This window comes from Typopeltis vanoorti, chromosome 1 (genome assembly GCF_054136105.1).
Source record: "Typopeltis vanoorti isolate ZY-2024b chromosome 1, IOZ_Tvanoo_1.0, whole genome shotgun sequence".
Classification (NCBI taxonomy): domain Eukaryota; kingdom Metazoa; phylum Arthropoda; class Arachnida; order Uropygi; family Thelyphonidae; genus Typopeltis; species Typopeltis vanoorti.
Window position 1 is genome coordinate 31,846,210 of NC_143549.1, and position 18,276 is coordinate 31,864,485.

At 35.9% G+C, this 18,276-nt stretch overlaps 1 protein-coding gene across 3 annotated transcripts in view; it reads right to left on the minus strand.

Moving 5' to 3' along the window:
• LOC150109868 (N-fatty-acyl-amino acid synthase/hydrolase PM20D1-like) overlaps positions 1–18,276 on the minus strand; it is a 230,874-nt gene that overhangs the window by 211,753 nt on the left and 845 nt on the right. The window lies entirely within an intron of this gene.

The following is an 18,276-nucleotide window of genomic DNA, read 5'->3' on the forward strand; positions in this document are numbered from 1 at the left end:
TCATCAAAGTGGTGATTTACAGCTACTGAGGTTAGAGAGAACGATTTGAACATTGAGGTAGATGAACTAGAGATACTCAGTATACTGAAAAATATCAATGTGAATACAGCAGTGGGTAGTATGCCAGCTTATGTGCTACAAGAACATGCATATGAACTGGCATTGCCTCTGATGAAGTTGTTTAATCTAAGTCTCAGCTCACAAAGTTCCAAGAAAGTGGAAAGAGGATAAAATAGTTCCATTATATAAAGGTGGCTCCAAGACAAGCAGCAAATACAGACTAATTAGTATCTCAGGAGTAGGGGTTAAAGTACTAGAAAAGTTGGTTAAAAGTAAAATTCAGGAATGGATGGATAGGAATATGATACTCAACAGGGAGTAGCATGACTTTGTACAGAGTAGGCCCTGCCTCAGTAATTTATTCGCATTTTATAATAAGGTGACGGGAGAAGATAAAGAAAATGGCTATACCATGATAATGCTGGATATCTGCAAAGCATTTGATAGAATACTGCATAGAAACTATTACATAAGTTGGAGCAAATGGGAATGGATATGAGGTTGGTGACATGGATGGGGTAGGTAGCTGACAGACAGAAGTTGGTGTATGGTGGAGAAAAATCAAGGCAAATGAAGGTGACTAGTGGAGTGCCCCAGGGCTCTGCACTAGGACCGCTACTCTTTAATTTGTATATTAATAATACAGTGGAAGATTTGAAGGGGATATTCAATTGTTTCCCAATAATGAAAAACTAGGGAGGGACAATAGTTCATAAAGGTGATGTAGATCTCTTACAGGATAATTTAAATAAAGGTTTCGCTTAAGGGTCAAATTGAAATAACTGGGAGGAGACTTCCACATCGCCATTCAGAAATGCAGAGAAGCTACTAGAGCTTCCGACGTAATATCCAATCCTCACCTACACGTAGTGTGCCCTGTTCGTAGGTATCTGCTGGGTACTGAACAAATGAAGATGCACTGGCAATTTGGGACTTAGCCAACCAAATTATACTATATGGTATATGATGAGATTTCATGCCAGCTGAAGCATCGCCTGGTTAAATAAGGCCCCATGTTTTCATCGGGAACTAGGGCAAACAGTGAAAAGTCAGCTACTGGAACAAGCTCCAATTCAATATCTAGAAGAAGAAGAAGAATAAACCCAACATCAGAAGAACTGAAGATAGGAACCATCAATATAAGGAATATTAATGGAAAGGAAAAGGAAATCAAACTTGCAGAAGAATTGAAGAAGTCTCATGTGGACGTAATTGGCATTACTGAGGCAAAAAATACAAAAACAGGTGAAATCTTACTAAATAATAAGTATAGGATGTTGTTTTCAGGCAATAATGATCTAGGAAATGAAGGAGTAGTGATAGCTTTCAACACCAAACACAAAGATAAACTTCTTGATTGGAAGACAGTTTAAAGTATAGTTATGTGGGCAAACTTCAACATGAGGATATGGACAATGAAACTTATTTGTGCCTATGGTCCCACAGAAAGTTCTTCCAAGGAAGAAGTGGAGGAATTTTTTGAGTCATTATAAGAGGCAAGTGACAAAGAAAATGGAAAAAGTGGTCCTTGCTGGAGATCTGAACAACAGAGTAGGAAATTAATCCCACCAGGATATAGTAACATTTTGAGAAAATTAGGAACAAAGGGCAAAGCTAATAATAATGGTAAATATTTACTGGACTTCTGCTCAGGACATGGACAGAGTCACTACTAACACCGTATTTCAGCATAAAGATGTGCACCAGTTCACAGAGAAAAGACACAAGAAATAAGAAAAGCCTCATTGATTACATCATTGTCAATAATGATATCATAAAGCTGATTCAGGATACAAGAGTGTACAGAGTATTTGAAATTGGAAGTGACCATTACTTAGTATTAAGCAGAATAAAAATGGATATCACATTGAAAAGAACAGTATGTAAGAAAGTTTGAAAAAGAATTAAAGTTGAGCAGCTTTTACAAGTAAATTGTAGATTGACTATATAAACATTATCTAGGAATAAATGAAATAAATTGAAAACAAGAACCAAACATTGGAATCTCAGTGGCAAACTCAGAAGAAGACATTGATTGATTCAGCTAAGGAAGTGTGTGGTGAAGTTGTCTGCAAGAATAGAAAAATAAGAACACCATGGTAGACATAAGTTAAAGAAGCAGTCCTGGAAAAGAAGAAAGCGTACCAAAAGTTCCTAGCAAATAAGTCAGCAGATACCATAAAGGAATACAGCAAAATATGTAAGAGAGAGCAAAGTTGTATGTAAAATTAGCTAAACAAAAGTCATGGAAAGATTTGATAAGAATATAGAAAATAAATATCAGGAAGGCAGAAAAATGTTCTGAAAAAAGTGAATAGAAGTTCAATAGAAGACTATTGAAAAAACTTAGAAATGGAAAAAAAGAGTACTGCAAAAGGAATCAAAGATGATAAAGATGATATGAAAACTGACGATAAGGATATCCTAGATGTCTGGAGTGATTACATTACTTGGAACGAAATGAACGAGCCAAGCATTGACAGAACCATACTAGAAAATTTTCAAGAGGAAGCAAAAAGTACTACATATCAATACTTGAGGTAGAAAAAGCAGTCAAAAACTTGAAATATGGAAAGGCAACTGGAGTAGATGATATTCAACTAGAAATGCATAAGTATGGAAGTATAAAAGTTTTGCAGTAGTTACACTGCATAATTCAGAGGGCCTGGTCAGAAGGTCGAATTCCCAATGATGAAGAAGAGCTCTCATAGTACTAATCTATATATCACCATCATCATCAAATTCCTGCCATGCACCCTCAAGGGGTGTACAGGATATGATAGTACTACATGAAAAATTTACATCATTACTAACTTCCTATCTACAATTTTCCTCCAAATCAGTCTGTTACTTGAAAAGACCCCAACATTATCAGATCTTATATTTCTATCGTCTAAGGCACTTTCTACAGTATCAATCCACCCATATCTTGGTCTTCCTCTGGATCATTTTCCTGCCAACCTGGCTGAGAACACTTGTTTTGCTAATCTTTCCTCACCCATTCTATTTAAGTGACTATATCACCTGAGATTAGCTCTGCTAATGCATTCCTGGATGCTGACAATGTCAAGTTCTTTCCTAATATCCTCGTTTTTAACATGATATTGCCATTAATGCCATCTGTTCACGCCTCTAATCTTTCTCAGGACTCTCATATCTGTGGTCTCTAGTCTTTGGTCAAATGTTTTACTTCTGACCCAGCTCTCAGATCCATAAGTTAAAACTGGTTTAACAGCTAATCTCTCTCTCTCTCTCTCTCTCTCTCTCTCTCTCTCTCTCTCTCTCTCTCTCTCTATATATATATATATATATATATATATATATATATATATAAGGGAATAAAATTGAATGTGTGAATTACACAGGAATATCTCTACTAAGTGTTCTGGGTGAAATTTATGAAAGTAAACTTGAAAAGAGATTGAGAAAGAATGTGGAAGAGAAACTTGGAGAAGAAAAAGCTGGGTTCAAACCAAATGGAGATTTTAAAGATCAGATTTTCACTTTAAGACAAATAGTTGAGAAATCATGGGAATATGACAAGGATCTATACTTAAGTTTTGTAGATGTGGAAAAAGGCATATGACAAGGTGTCCAGAAAAAAGCTTTTGAAAGCACTACAATTATATGGGATGAATGGAACATTATACAGAGCAATACAGAGTCTATATTTGAAACTATAGAATAACACATATGCCATAGTAAATAGCTTTAATATGTAAATATTTTGTCTTATGTATATCATAAGATATCATCAGTACAATTATCAAACAACAATAGCAACTGAATTCAAAAAACAATAGCAGGTATGATTCGATTGGAATCCCTCTACATATACAGTGGTGTGTTCCTGGATTAAAGCTACTGGGCTGAAATTAAAATTAAAAGGAAATTGAAATTAATTTAATTTAATTAAAATATAACAGATAAATTATTTAACACAACTGAGGATAATAATTTCCCAAACTTTTGAAATAGTGAGACAATCGTTTCGATTAGGATTAGTTCTATGAAGTAAGGCTTCAGCTCTTCCTTTATATAAACATTCATGTTTATATATAGATCTATGTAGTAGCTTAGCATTAGCTTTGAATCCTAAGCTTAGCTTACGATTCCAATTTAAGCATGTGCACTACTGTTTTTTGAATTCAATTCCTATTGTTGTTCCATAAGTGTACTGATGATATCTTATGATACATAAGACGAAATATTTACATAATAAAAAAAAGTTATTTACTGTGGCATGCGTGTTATTCTATATGTTGAAAGTTTTTTCACTTGGTTATACTATAAATTAAAAATGCCACGAAATTATATTCTTGGTTTAATCCATTTTTCCAAGTGTAAGCAAAGTTTGCACGTGAAGTAACTTCGCGACTGGGCAACTCATATATAGATGCCAATGACTTCACATCACTTGCCTTAGTATCCCATAATGCAAAGCATATATCCTTATGGACATGTACAATGCTATGCATTATGGGAAGAGTCACTATCCAGACCGATTTCAGCATTTTTTGAGGTCTCATCAGTAGGAACCAGATCCAAGAGTGATAATACCAAGGTTATCCCTGCTAAATACTGGGTAGCCAGTGCTAGCCTGGTTAGCCAAGTGGTTAACATATCCCCTCTCCAACCAAAAGGCTGTGGGAATATGTATCTATGCTCACAGCGGGTTCAAATACCGCTGTGGACATGGATGTTTCTGAATGTCTGTGAAAATACCGCTGGTGATGAGCAGTAGATGGCATTGGTGTAGATGATGATGATAGTAGTTAGTGAATTAAATGGGACACATAAAACTTTAGAGTAGGTGATGAGTCTTTGGACTCCTTGGAGGTGTCACGTAATAATAATAATACTTAGAGTGAATGAATTCAAGAACAGGTATGACAGCTGGTGCAAATAGTACGGTCACCCTTGATGTGATTCCCTGGAGGTGTCTTTCTTTCACCGTTAAAAGGATTATGCAGCTTAATGGTTTTAATTGCTGAAAGATCCAACACACACTATAGAACCTTGAAATCCAGTTCCTCACGACCAATATGGAATGGGGTTCTAATTACTATCATCTCAGAATCATGAATTATAATCTTATGCCTATTTTCTTTCCTGTCAACAAATTAGCCTCCTTATTACCATCCATCCAGAATAAATTTTCATCATTAACTCTTCTAGGATTTTACCAAATTCTTTACGAATAAGAATCTCTGTCTCACATATTCTGCTCAAATTTGATGGCTGATTGAGAAAAGACTTCAAAAACACCAACACTACAGCTGTTACAAGAAATTTTGTCTGGTTGTACACAAAGACCAAAAAATTAAAGAGTATTGAGATTTTTTTTTACTGTCTTACTTAAATCAGAACATTGGTATTTTTATTCTCATTGTCAATAAATGCAAACACAGGCTATCATAATGTTATTTCTAGCAAATGTGGCTCAAATCATGATGCAAAATTCTTTTTATTTGTTCGACTTTTTTAATTAGTCATAATTAATTAATGATGGCCTGTTATTTTCACAATAAATACCTAATGCTTTTTTGATAATATGTATTATCAAAACTTTCAGTTACCTATGACACAGTCACTAAAAGCAAACCTCATACTATGGGATATTGATAATATTAGTGAGTAATTACTGTATTTTTCCATGTATAAGATGATACTTTTTTCTAAAATTTTTAGACTAAAATTGGGGGTTGTCTTATACATAAGGAGTAACTGGTTGAGAGACCAGCGAAAATGCCAGTACTGGTCTCTGCGAACAGGCTTCCACCAATCCCTAGCCTTTGTTAACTCTGTTGATTGATGTCATTAACAGCTGATTTTGAATAAACCAATCAGAACTCTGAAAGCATTCATACGTCTGCAACTTATTGGTGGGGTAAGTTAATGTATTAACAATATTTTGAGCACTAGCCCATAAAAATGTGCGAAAATAAAAAACAATTGTCATATTCTTCAAAATTCAAGTAAAAAGTCATCAATCACACAAAAGAACATGGAAATAAAGCTTCAGAGAGACAGTTTGGAGTTTGGACCTCCTCCCACTGAGTGTATGATTAGACAGTGGAGAAAACAGGAAGAACAACTTCTCAAGATGGCAAAAATAAAAAGAAGAGACCTTAAGAGGAAAACTAGCAAAATGGCCAAACTTGGAGCAGAGACTTATGACTTGGATTATGGAGCAGCACCAGAGGGATATGTGTGTCAACCAAGCTTATTCAATATGAGGCAAACAGGTTTACAGGACAAATGAACATTGTTGATTTCACATGAAAGGTAAAATGGTGCTTCAACTTCATGAGGGAGAAGGGTTGGCCATGAGAACACAAACCAAGTTAGCCCAGAAAATGCCACCATAATTTCTTAGTATGTATCTTAAAAATATTATCCAATTACTAAATATACTTTGAATATTTAAAAAAAATATCAAATGTGTTCCGTTTTATGTTTAAATATTGATTCCTTAATTTTGGGTTTGAAAAAGTAGAGTTTGTCTTATACATGGAAAAATACGGTAATGGCATTGGCAAGTAAATAATGCTTAATGCATTCAGTACTCATTAATACTTAGTAATAGTGAGCATCGATGTTTTTAATGTATTGATGCTTGCTAATTCCTAATCCATGCTTGCACGTAGATCCACACCTTACCGTGTAGGCATTAGAAACTGATAATCCTACATATCCTATAAGTAGTAGCCAACCTTATACCAGGAGTGTCTTATGTCTGTAGAAGAGTGTGTGTTCACAGGGCCGGTCTGACTGTTTCTGAGGGATGAAAAAAACCTTCTACCTCTGTATGAGACCGGCTAATTCACTTTAGTTGAAAGAGACCAGATTATTATTATTACGGGTATCTCCATGCAGTCAGTAGACACATTGCGGGAGACCCAAACTATCAAAACAATATCATTCATATCTGTTCTTATAATTATCCATTTTGATAATTAATTTACAGACGAAGAACTCACAACTGAGTCAGGCAATGCATTCCACTCATTCACCACCCTCCAGGCAAAAAACCTCGTTCTCACACCCTTCTTAACCACGCTTTTCCTTAATTTCCAGGGAAGACCTCTTGTTCTTCCATCACTATCACACAGCTGAAACATTTCCCTGCATCAATCTTATAAAAATCTTTTAGTAATTTAAATGTTTTTATCATATCCCCTCTTCTCTGCCTATCAACCAACCTCTGCAATTCACAAGCTCTCAATCTATCAATGTAGGGAGCATTTTTTACATCACTCACCAACTTAGTCACTCTCCTCTGAACCCTTTCCACAACCTCCTCATCTCCAAGGAATCCAGGTGACCAGACCTGAGCAGTAATCCAAATGTGGAAGTATCAACGCTTTATAAAGGGGAATAATAACCTCTTTATCTCTGGATGTAGTGTGTTCCTCAATAACCAAGTAATCCTATGTGCAATCTTGGACACCTTAGCAATGTGTCCCCCTGAACTTCATCTCCCTATCTACCAACACCCCTAAGTCCCTAGCCTCATCAATCTCTTGGAGTACCGTTCCATCAATGTAGTACACAGCTGGTAATCATTTAATCCAAAAAAAATCCCAAAAGTCCCTAGCCTCATCAATCTCTTGGAGTACCGTTCCATCAATGTAGTACACAGCTGGTAATCATTTAATCCCAAAATGCATAACGTTACACTTTTCCACATTGAACTGACATCCATTTCCTTTTGCCATTTTACCAGCTTATTTAAATCATCCTGCAAACTCTCAACATCAGCTTGATTTTTAATTGCACCACCCAACTTTGTATCATCAGCAAACAACTGAATATCTCCCTTTAAGCCATTTCTTATATCATTTATATACAAAGTAAACAACAATGGCCCAAGCACAGAGCCCTGAGGCACACCACTGGTCACCTGCCTCATCCTGGACTCTGCTCCTCCATACACCACCTTCTGGTATCTCTCCCTGAGTCATTCTCCTATCCATATCACCAGTTTAGTATCCATTCCCATCTGCTCCAATTTGCACGATAGTATTCCATGGGGTATCCTGTCAAAAGCCTTAGCAAAATCCAGAAGTACCACTGCGCAGCCATTTCCTTTGTCCAACTCAGATGTCATTCTATTATAAAAAGCTAATAAATTGCTAAGGCAGGATCGACCTTTAACAAAACCATGTTGGTCCCTATATAATATCATATCATGATCCACCCATTCTTGAATTTTGTCTTTAACCAACCTTTCCAATACTTTAACCACCACTCCCGAGATGGTGATTGGTCTGTAATTAACTACTGCAGTTTTAGAGCCACCTTTATGCAAAGGAACTTTGCATAAAGGTGGCTCTAAAACTGCAGGCATACTTTGCCTTTTTTCCACTCCCTAGAGGCCATACCAGAGTTCAAACTTAAGTTAAATAACCAAGTAAGAGGCACTGACAATTCCTTTGCACATTCATGCAACACCCGAGCTGATATTCCATCTAAACCTACAGCAGTGTTCGCGTTTAAATTTTACAATATACTAAGTACCTCTGATTTCTTAACTTCAATTCTCAGGTACAGAGATAGTCTCACTTGGTTGATAGACTTCTGAAAAGTGATCACTCAGAAAAATTACATTTACATCTGAATTGGCACCTCTATACCATCAGCACCCACTAAGGTTATCCTTCCAAAGTCATTCTTCCTTTTACTTGCCACATAGCAGAAGAACTCTTTGGGATTACCCTTGATCTCCTTGGCTAAGGTTCTCTCATAATCTGGTTTAACTTTTCTTACTATGTCGGTAATCTTCCTGACTTGAGCCTTGTACAGCTCATGGGTGTATTGATCGCCTCTCTCCTTGTAAATTCTCCATAATTTCTTTTTTGGCAGATCAAGCTTGATACTACTACTACTCATCCATCTAACACCTACCTTGTTTGTCTTCCTGACCATGGGCACACAATCTTATATTGCCTTCCTCAGATACTTGCTGATTTTATCCCATGCACTGTTAACATCTTTCCCCTACAATATGTTCTGCCATGGGACTGCTGCAAGCTCACTCTGAAGCTCGTTATAATTGCCTAACCTGTAGTTAAGCAATTATAACAAGTTCCATTTTTCTTTTGGCATTCTATTCTATTTTTATTTTTGAGGAATTCACAGAATTTTTACCATTTCAAATGTTTTAAAATTAATCACAGTTTATTTCCAGTTTGTCCATTTTTATTTTTATTTTACTGATTTATTTTTTACTGCCATGTTTAAAGTGTATGTACTTCTTGCATTTTATTTGCATTTTTAAACAAACTAACTTTTTTTTCCAGATGACAGCACCCTGCTGTAGATGTTCAAAATACTCTTTCTCCATTTTGTACTCGAACCTGCAAGTTGAATCCACAACAAGTTTGATTGTTTTTTTTTTTTTGTTTTTTTTTGTGCATTTCATTTATGCACACATTGGAATATATATGATGACCAAAATCATCCTGATTGATGATTTTCTTTTATGGAGGAAAAAAAATGAATCAGAGTTTGCAAAAAATTAAAAATTGCTGATTTTAAAGTAAAAATAATATATGTACCCAAATAAAAATAAAAAATTTCTGTGAGAGGATGCTCTTGATATGAGACTACAAAGAATTTTATGTTGGAAGAGATGAGAGTGAAGAATGAGAAAGTGAAAATAGCAAGTATATTACCTCGATATGATAGAAAGGAATTAAGAAGGGCTATGATAGCAAATGATTCGATGCATAGGCTTTGTAGAAGAGCCTATGAATGGAAGAACCTAGAAGGAATGGATACGAGTTTTTGGATGTGTGGAGTGAGTTTGAGGGAAGAGTGGATTTGTATAAGAGGGATGGCATACACATGATTGTTTCGTATCAGGAGTCAAGAAAAATTAATAATTGGTATGAGACCTAACACAAAGGGTCAAGGAAATTAAATTATAAAAGGAGGAATGGTGAGTGTAAGAGCAACAATGTTATATAACTGTGCTAATGACGGAATGGGTTTCGACATGGAAATGTTGACGAAGAGAGAAGGATTTCAACTTTATGTTCATCCGGTTCACACCCATCAAACATGTACAAAGATGTCTACATGTATAAGGCACTAGAGAAGAATAAAGATCTGCAAGTTATTCAACTGTGTCATGCAGACTGCAAACAAAAGTACACAAAAGACCATGTAGGTAGATTATTATGTCTGTACATGAATTCTACAAGTATCAGAAACAAAGGGGTAGAGTTTGTTGCCTTAGTCAACATATTGGGGACTCAGATTGTAGTCTTTAGTGAGACCTGACTATCAGAATCAGACTTACTAATTGGTATCAAGTGTAAAGGTACACTATTTTTAGGAAGGATAGAGAGGATAGAAGAGGAGGGACATGCTGCTAATGATATTGGATGACTTGAATCCAGTTAGAGTTGAAACCTATGATTGTAGTACTACTACTAGTAGTATTTCATGTGGCAGTGAGTTTGAAGCCATCTGATGTGAGGTGAAATCTAACAAGATCAATTACATAGTAGGGTGTTGTTACAGATGGTGGATCGGTTGCTAGTGATGAAGAAATGCATCACCAAATAGACAAGATGAGAGCGAAAAGAGTAATCATAATGAGAGACTTTAATTAACCAAATATTGATTGGGTAGCAGTAGAATCTCACGAGAAGAATGCAAATGCATTTATTGAGCTGTTGCAGGACAACTTCCTCAAAAAACATGCGACAGAAGGAACTCAAAATCAAAGAGTGTTAGATTTGATTATAGTGTCAGAGGGCATTTCACTTAAAGATGTAACTATTCTGCCTCCGGTTGGTGGCAGTGATCATGTGGTACTCACTTGAGAAGTAGCTAAGTTTATGAATGTTCCATTCAGAAAAGGTTATAATATGCTAAAGTAAAAATCAGGAAATTATGACCAACTGAGGAGTATAATGAGTTCAGTGGAATGGGATCGGTTGATTGATGGAAAGAATATCGACAATGCATAGGAATCATTCAAAAGATACTTAAATGATGCAATATCAGAATGTGTCCTGAGAGTTTAAAGAATAAATGGGGTAGCAGTCAAATGAATATGTAATCTTAATAAACAAGAGATTCGTAAGAAAAGGATGATGTGGAAGGAATACCGTGTGCATAAGGATGATGTGCATTATGAAAATTATAAACAGCAGGCTAGAATAGTCACAGCTGTTTTACAGAAAGGAAAGTCTGAGTATGAAAAGAAACTCGCTCTGTGTACTAAAGACAACCCACAAGAATTCTATTGATATGCCCCAAGTAAAAGACAGAATGAATATGAAAGAATAACTCTTCTAAATGCAGATCGCATGAGAGTTATGAATGCAGAAGAGGCTGCTCAACCAATGAGTGTCCATTTTGTTAAAAGCTATCAACTTGGTGTATGCAACATTGAGCTCACTGCTACCTCTTCACTGGATTAAAAAAATTCAGGTATATGAGGACAAAGTATTAGAGTTGTTGTCGTACAAATTGAATAAGAAATCAGCAATAAGGACTGATGGGATATCAGCACGTGTGCTAAAAGATTGTTCAGCTGAAATGCTATTCGTTTCACCACGCTGTTTAATATGAGTCTCAGAAAAGGGAAGATTCTGTAGGAATGGGAAGAATATATGGTAATTCCATTGCCTAAGGGTGATGTATCCAACTATCGACCAATTAGTATCTCAGGAGTGGTGGTGAAGATTTTTGAAAAATTGGTTAGGGCTCACATTCAAAAATGGGTTGACAGCGCATCACTACTTTGCAATGAGCAACATGAGGTTACTAAGGGAAGGTCATCTTTTAGCAACTTGCTCACTTTCTATAAGAATGTTACCATTGAACTAGACAAGGGAAATGGATATATCATGATACTTTTGTATTTTGTTAAGGCTTTTGACAGAATACAGCATGGTAAACTGTTGCATAAATTGGAGAATGTGGGTCTGGATTATAGAATATTAGCATGGATAAGAGGATGGCTGACTGATAGATATCAAAAAGTGATATATGGCAGGCATGAGTCTGCAAGATTTAAAATTCAGACCTTGTACGGCAGATAAGAGAGGTGCTTAGGGCAGCTCCCCGCTTTACCAGCGCCACCATCTCTCTACGTGCCGTATAGAGTGCCACTAGTTACAAGGATTTATATCTATTAGGCTTATCCAAGAAAGACTTTTAAGTGATTACCTTGAGGGGCCCTGCAAGGCACACTGGTGGCATGGCATTGCCACCAACATATGACTAATATGATAACATGAACTGGCATCGGGTAACACTCTTGAAAATTCTTTTGTACAGGCTTCGGCCTTTTTCACAAGTAACTTGTGCCACTAGTTGCAAGGATTTATATCTATTAGGTTTATCCAAGAAAGACTTTTAAGTGATTACCTTAAGGGCCCTGCAAGGCACACTGGTGGCATGGTGTTGTATGACTAATATGATAATATGAACTGGCATCGGGTAACACTCTTGAAAATTCTTTTGTACAGGCTTCGGCACTTTTTCATTTAGTACTACTGCTCACATACTGAGTGAGCAGTAGTACTACATAAAAGAGTACTACTGCTCACTCAGTATGAAGTTAAATAAATAAATAAATAACCAGTGGTATACCACAAGGATCACTGCTTTGTCCATGTTATTCAATCTGTACATTAATGATATTGATATAGAAGGATTTGACAAGTGACATACAGCTATTTGCTGATGATTGAAAGATATTTAGGGTAATCAGGAATGCTGCTGATATACAGTACTTGCAGAATGATTTGAATAGGCTGGAATTGTGGGCATGGGAAAATGGATGTTAGGTCAATGTCAGTAAATGTAAAGTCATGCACTTTGGAGTGATTAGATATCCAATGTTGTATTATATTGGTGTAATTATGCTTGAAGAAACTGATGAGGCTAGGGATCTTTTAATGTTAGTAAATAGGAAGTTCAGGGACCATGTAGCAAAGTCTGCAAATACATCTCAAAAGATAATTGCAATGCTGAAATTAACGTTCACATGTAAAGATAAGGATGTCATTTTGTTTCTTTACAAGGCGTTGATAAGACTTCACTTGGACTATTATGCTCAGGTCTGTTCTCCTGGTTTCTGTTGTGATTCTGATATATTGGAGAGATTGCAAAGGAGAGTGTTAGAAATGATATCAGGATTATAGAATACTGATTATGAAGACAGATTAAAAATTCGTAGACTGCACACACACTAGCAAACAGGATAAAGAGGGGTTATATGACTGAGACTTACAAACTTTTGAAAGGGTCATACAGGATATCAGTTGATGGAATTTTTCAATTTATTGAGGGTGGGGAAAGGAGAGGAGGGCATTCTTGGAAGCTGAGAATGAATGATAAGAAGGGAGTAAGGGCTAGATTTTTCACTCGTAAGGTAGTGCATTGTTGGAATGGATTGCCATTGAATGTTGTGAGTGCAAACAGTGTGAATGAATTCAAGAATAAGTATGATAGCTGGTGCATATAGTATGTGGCCTCACTCGATGAGTCCCTGTCTCCCTGGAGGTCTCTCTTAATAATAATAATAATAAAGCAAAACTGATTTCCTTTTTTTTCTTCAAATCAAATTCATATCAGCTAATGCCTTTTATTGCCTTATAGAGAGTAGATGAGGTCATTTTAACCCCATCTAATCTTTGGAGACTGTGTGTGTGTGTGTGTGTGTGTGTGTGTGTTTGTGTGTGTGTAGGAGGGGGGGGGTCAATCTCCACCAGTAACCAGAGACTGTTGGTCCAAGATTCATTAATTATAAGTTGCAACCAAGGAAGAGACAACTGGCAATATCGCCATCTCATGACACCAGACACTATATGTTATTGTCTGAAAGAGTGTGGGTTCTACAGTCCATTTTCTTGAGTTTATGGAAGTAAAAGCTGTTTCCAGGAGAAAAAACCTGCTTGCCTGTGCCTAATAACTTGGTAACCAGCTGAAAAAGAAGGCATGGAAAAAGTTCCTCTAACTGGCAACTAGAATCAAATTAAATCTTTCTTTGGGTGGCCAAAAGCAGAGGATGCAAATATCACTTCCACTGAACTAAAAGGGCCTTTGCCTTCTGTAATTTTGTTGCCTTTTTTTAAACATATTTAGTGCAAGACAATTTTGATCCAAACATTACTAGACTTGATTTTTCAATCAATAAGTGTGCCATGGTTGCACAGGAGAACCAAGTACACTAACAGGATTTCATCAAAATCATCAGTGATTTCTGTTTATACTAAAGCTCAAATTAGATGCACAAATTATTAACATCCAAAACTGATTTTTAAACAACTAAAAGCAGGAAAAATGGTCTCATTTGAATTTTTCAAGCCTATTCTTGGTCCTTACCATCCTCATGGCCAAAGAGTAGTCATGCTTCTGGTCCTTGCCAAAAACCACTAGCTGCATCTATTGTCCAACAATGTTTCTCCCACTTTTGCAGTGGACAGCTCTGTTGCATCCCACGAAACAAGCCAATCTCTATTTCTTGCTTTTCCTCTAATTCTTACCCTAATGATCTTTGCAAATTTCTTCCTACCATGGAATTCCAGACATAGAATTCAATGCCCATCTATGATATTTTTTCCAAAGAATCATGTGCGAACTGGATACTAAAAGTCTTGTATTAATGATAGCATTTCTATAATTGTCCTGACAGTTTATGCTTCAGAATGATTTCTATATCTCCATTTTTATTCTTTCTTACTATTCCACTGATATCTATTCTGCTGTTCAGAAATTAGTCCATATTCAAGCCATTCCTAAGAATGGAATAAAAATGGTGAAAAATCTCTATCCAACTTTTCTCACTTTAATTATTTCTAAAGTAATGAAGAAACCCATTAGCACTAAATCAAAAACTCTCAACTAATAATCAATTCCACCAGTGATGAACAATAAGGGATCTTCTTGCACAAGTCACTCACCTTTGGAGAAATACCATGGAAAAAGTCTGTAATATCTCGGTTTTTAGTGAAGATAGCAAGTTAAATCTGGAAATAGCAGAATAAGCAAAGATGGCATGGTGAGATACCAGTTGAATAAACTTAATGGAATAAGAGAAAAATTAGTCAAAATACTAAACCAGTAGTATAAAAATCAGTGTTCAAACCAGTTTTAAATTATGGATCTGAGAGTTGGGTTAGAAATAAAGTACTTTATCAAAGATTAGAGACCACAAATGCAAGAGTTCTTAGAAAAATTAGGGGGCTGAACAGATGGCATTAATGGCTGAATCAAATTAAAAATGAAGACATTAGGAAGGAACGTGATATTGTTGGCATTCAAGAATTTGTGTGCAGGGCTAATCTAGGGTGGTATGGTCACTTAAATAGAATGGGAGAGGAAGATTAGAAAAACAGGTGTTTGATGCTAAGATAGTCTTCCTCTGGGATCAAACAGGCATTTGATCCTAGAGGAAGACAAAGGTCTAGATGGATTGATTCAGTCAAAAAAGTGTCTTCAAAAAACAAAATGCTAAATACAACAATATATCAGTGCTGACAAGTAATAGACCAATTTGGAGGAAAACTGTTGATAAATTAATAATAATGTAAATTTAATCATGTAGTGCTATCATAATAGCCTAAATATCCCTTGATAGTGCATATCATGAAACAGATGACAATGAGCCTCCAAGAAAATGAGTCAAATGTGTACCTAAAGAAGCTTCAATTACATATGAAGAACCTATGTCTGGACTGTATGAATGGAGGCAGATCTCAGAGGAATTTCTGAATACACTACAAGTTTTGTTGCAAATATACTACAAGTTACTGGATGTTTAATAGAGGCATGAGAGCTAAACAGCATTTTTAATTAATGGTTTGACATGTAAAAGAAAACTAAAACTTATTACTGCTATATATTTCACTCAATATGTCATGAGCTTCATTCAGGGAGAAGCCAGAAGAACTGGTAACAACATTTAAATTCTGCATTCAAGAATGAATCATATAGCATGCATATGACACCATATGTCTCAGTTGCAGCTATACAGAAGGAAACATTACTCGAGTTCAGAAACGTAGACAGAGATGTATAATTAATTAATTAATAAAAAAATTATAAATTATTATTTCCCAAAACTTAGAAACAGGCATACAGTCAGTCTGGTTAAAATTAGGATGGTGGTGTAGGGCTCCATACAATTTGAAAAATAAATGATCGAATTTGAACCTCCAATAGTGTAACATCTTGGTATAGTTCCAGTGAATTCTGTCTAGTGTTGATGGTATGAGAAGCAACCTCTCATTAACCTTCAGATTCTGTAAATCTTATATATTATTATATAAGATTTACAGAATTTGAAGGTTAATGCCTCTAGTCACAATTACCTCTGGCAATCTGAGCATTATAAATAATAATAATGGGTACTCAATGGAGTCAAAAAAACTCATCGCTAGAGACCCACTCTATGCATTAACGCAATATTTGTTGAGGCATTCACAATTACCTCTGGCAATCCATTCCACTTATTCAGCACTCTCCAAGTAAAGAACCTAGTCTGCACACTCTTACAAACCACACTGTTAGACAATCTCCAAGTGTGACTCCTTGTTTTCTTCCTACTCCCTATGTACTGAAATATTTATTTTGTGCCAATCTTATAGAATCCTTTTAGTAACTTATAAGTTTCTATAAGTTACTAAAAGGATTTTTAGTAACTTATAGTAACTTATAGATCTCCTCTCCTCTGCCTGTCAGCTAAATTCTGCAACCCAAACACAACTTCAATTTATCCTAAACATTCTGCAGACCTATCACCAGCTTGGTGACTCATCTCTGAATCCTCTCCACTACCTCCTGATCCCCAAGAAATGCAAGTGGCCAAATCTGTGCACAGTAGCCAACATGTGGCAGAATCATAGCCTTATAAAGAGGAATAATGACCTCCCTATCTTTACTTGTCAATGTGTTCTTCAGCAACCAAGTAATCCTTTGGGATATTTTGCCAACTCTTTGAATATGTCCTCTGAATTTCAAATCTCTATCCACTATCATCCCCAGATCCCTAGCCTCATCAAGCTCCTGTAAACTGGTACCATTAATATGATACAAAGTGTGTAATCATTTCATTCTGAAGTGAATTACTTTACATTTTGCAACAACGAATTGACAACCATTATCGTTTGCCCACACTGCCAATTTATTTAAATCATCCAGTAAAATGTCTACATCACCTTTATCAAATATGGCCCTCCCTAGTTTTGCATCATCATCAGCAAACAACTGAATATCTCCTTCAAATCTTCTGCTATATCACTTATGTACAAATTAAAAAGTAGTGGTCCTGGTACAGAGCCCTGGGGGGTATTTCCTTGAATAATATCTGTCATCTCACTGCCGTTCCACTACCTAACCCAAAATACATAGAGAAAGGTGAAAGGTTTAGAGCCAACTGCTGCATACAGGAATAATCAGCATGTAAAAAGAAAACATTTTTGTAGAATGTTGGATGGATTCGCTTTTCTACCAATAGAAAAAGTGACCAATGGGATGGATTATCTGACAAAGAATATATTTGATGTTGAAGGATTGGAAGCTCTTGTGGACTATTTCAGTAACACCTATGTGTTTGGTGCTTGTCATCACATCCAACCACCAGTCTTCCTGATGGAATACTTTTTTTCACTATGCTTGAGAAAGATTCCTCCCTTGTTTCCACCATAGCTATGGAATGTCCATCAAGCAACAACTGATGAGAGAAATTGTGCCAACAACCTATGCAAGAGTTGGAATTTTTCTTTCTATGAAGTTGTGGGGCATGACCACCCAACAATCTGGGAGGCCACTGAAAGTATTAGAAAAGATCAAGCTCTTGATCAACAGCCCTGATTAAGGATTCTCATGATGAGCCTCCAAGAAAACAAGTTTCAAAAGATCATTAACAGCATATGAAGAAACTATATATGACCTATATGAATAGGAGGAAGACCTTAGAGGAATTTCTGAATGGTATAGGGTCACAGCATCAAGTGGAAATAAAATGAACTTTAATGCTTAATTTGATTTTTCATAGATATGGTGTGACATTCATTTGATTATGTTTTTATGATTGTATAAATAATTTTGTTCTTCTATAAAACGATGACATATAAATATAAATTTATAATGTAAGTGTTAATGTATGCTACAGCATAATATTGATAATGCCATCCATTGGTTCTGTCCTACCGTTTAATTGAGGATGTTTATTTCTGGGTCATT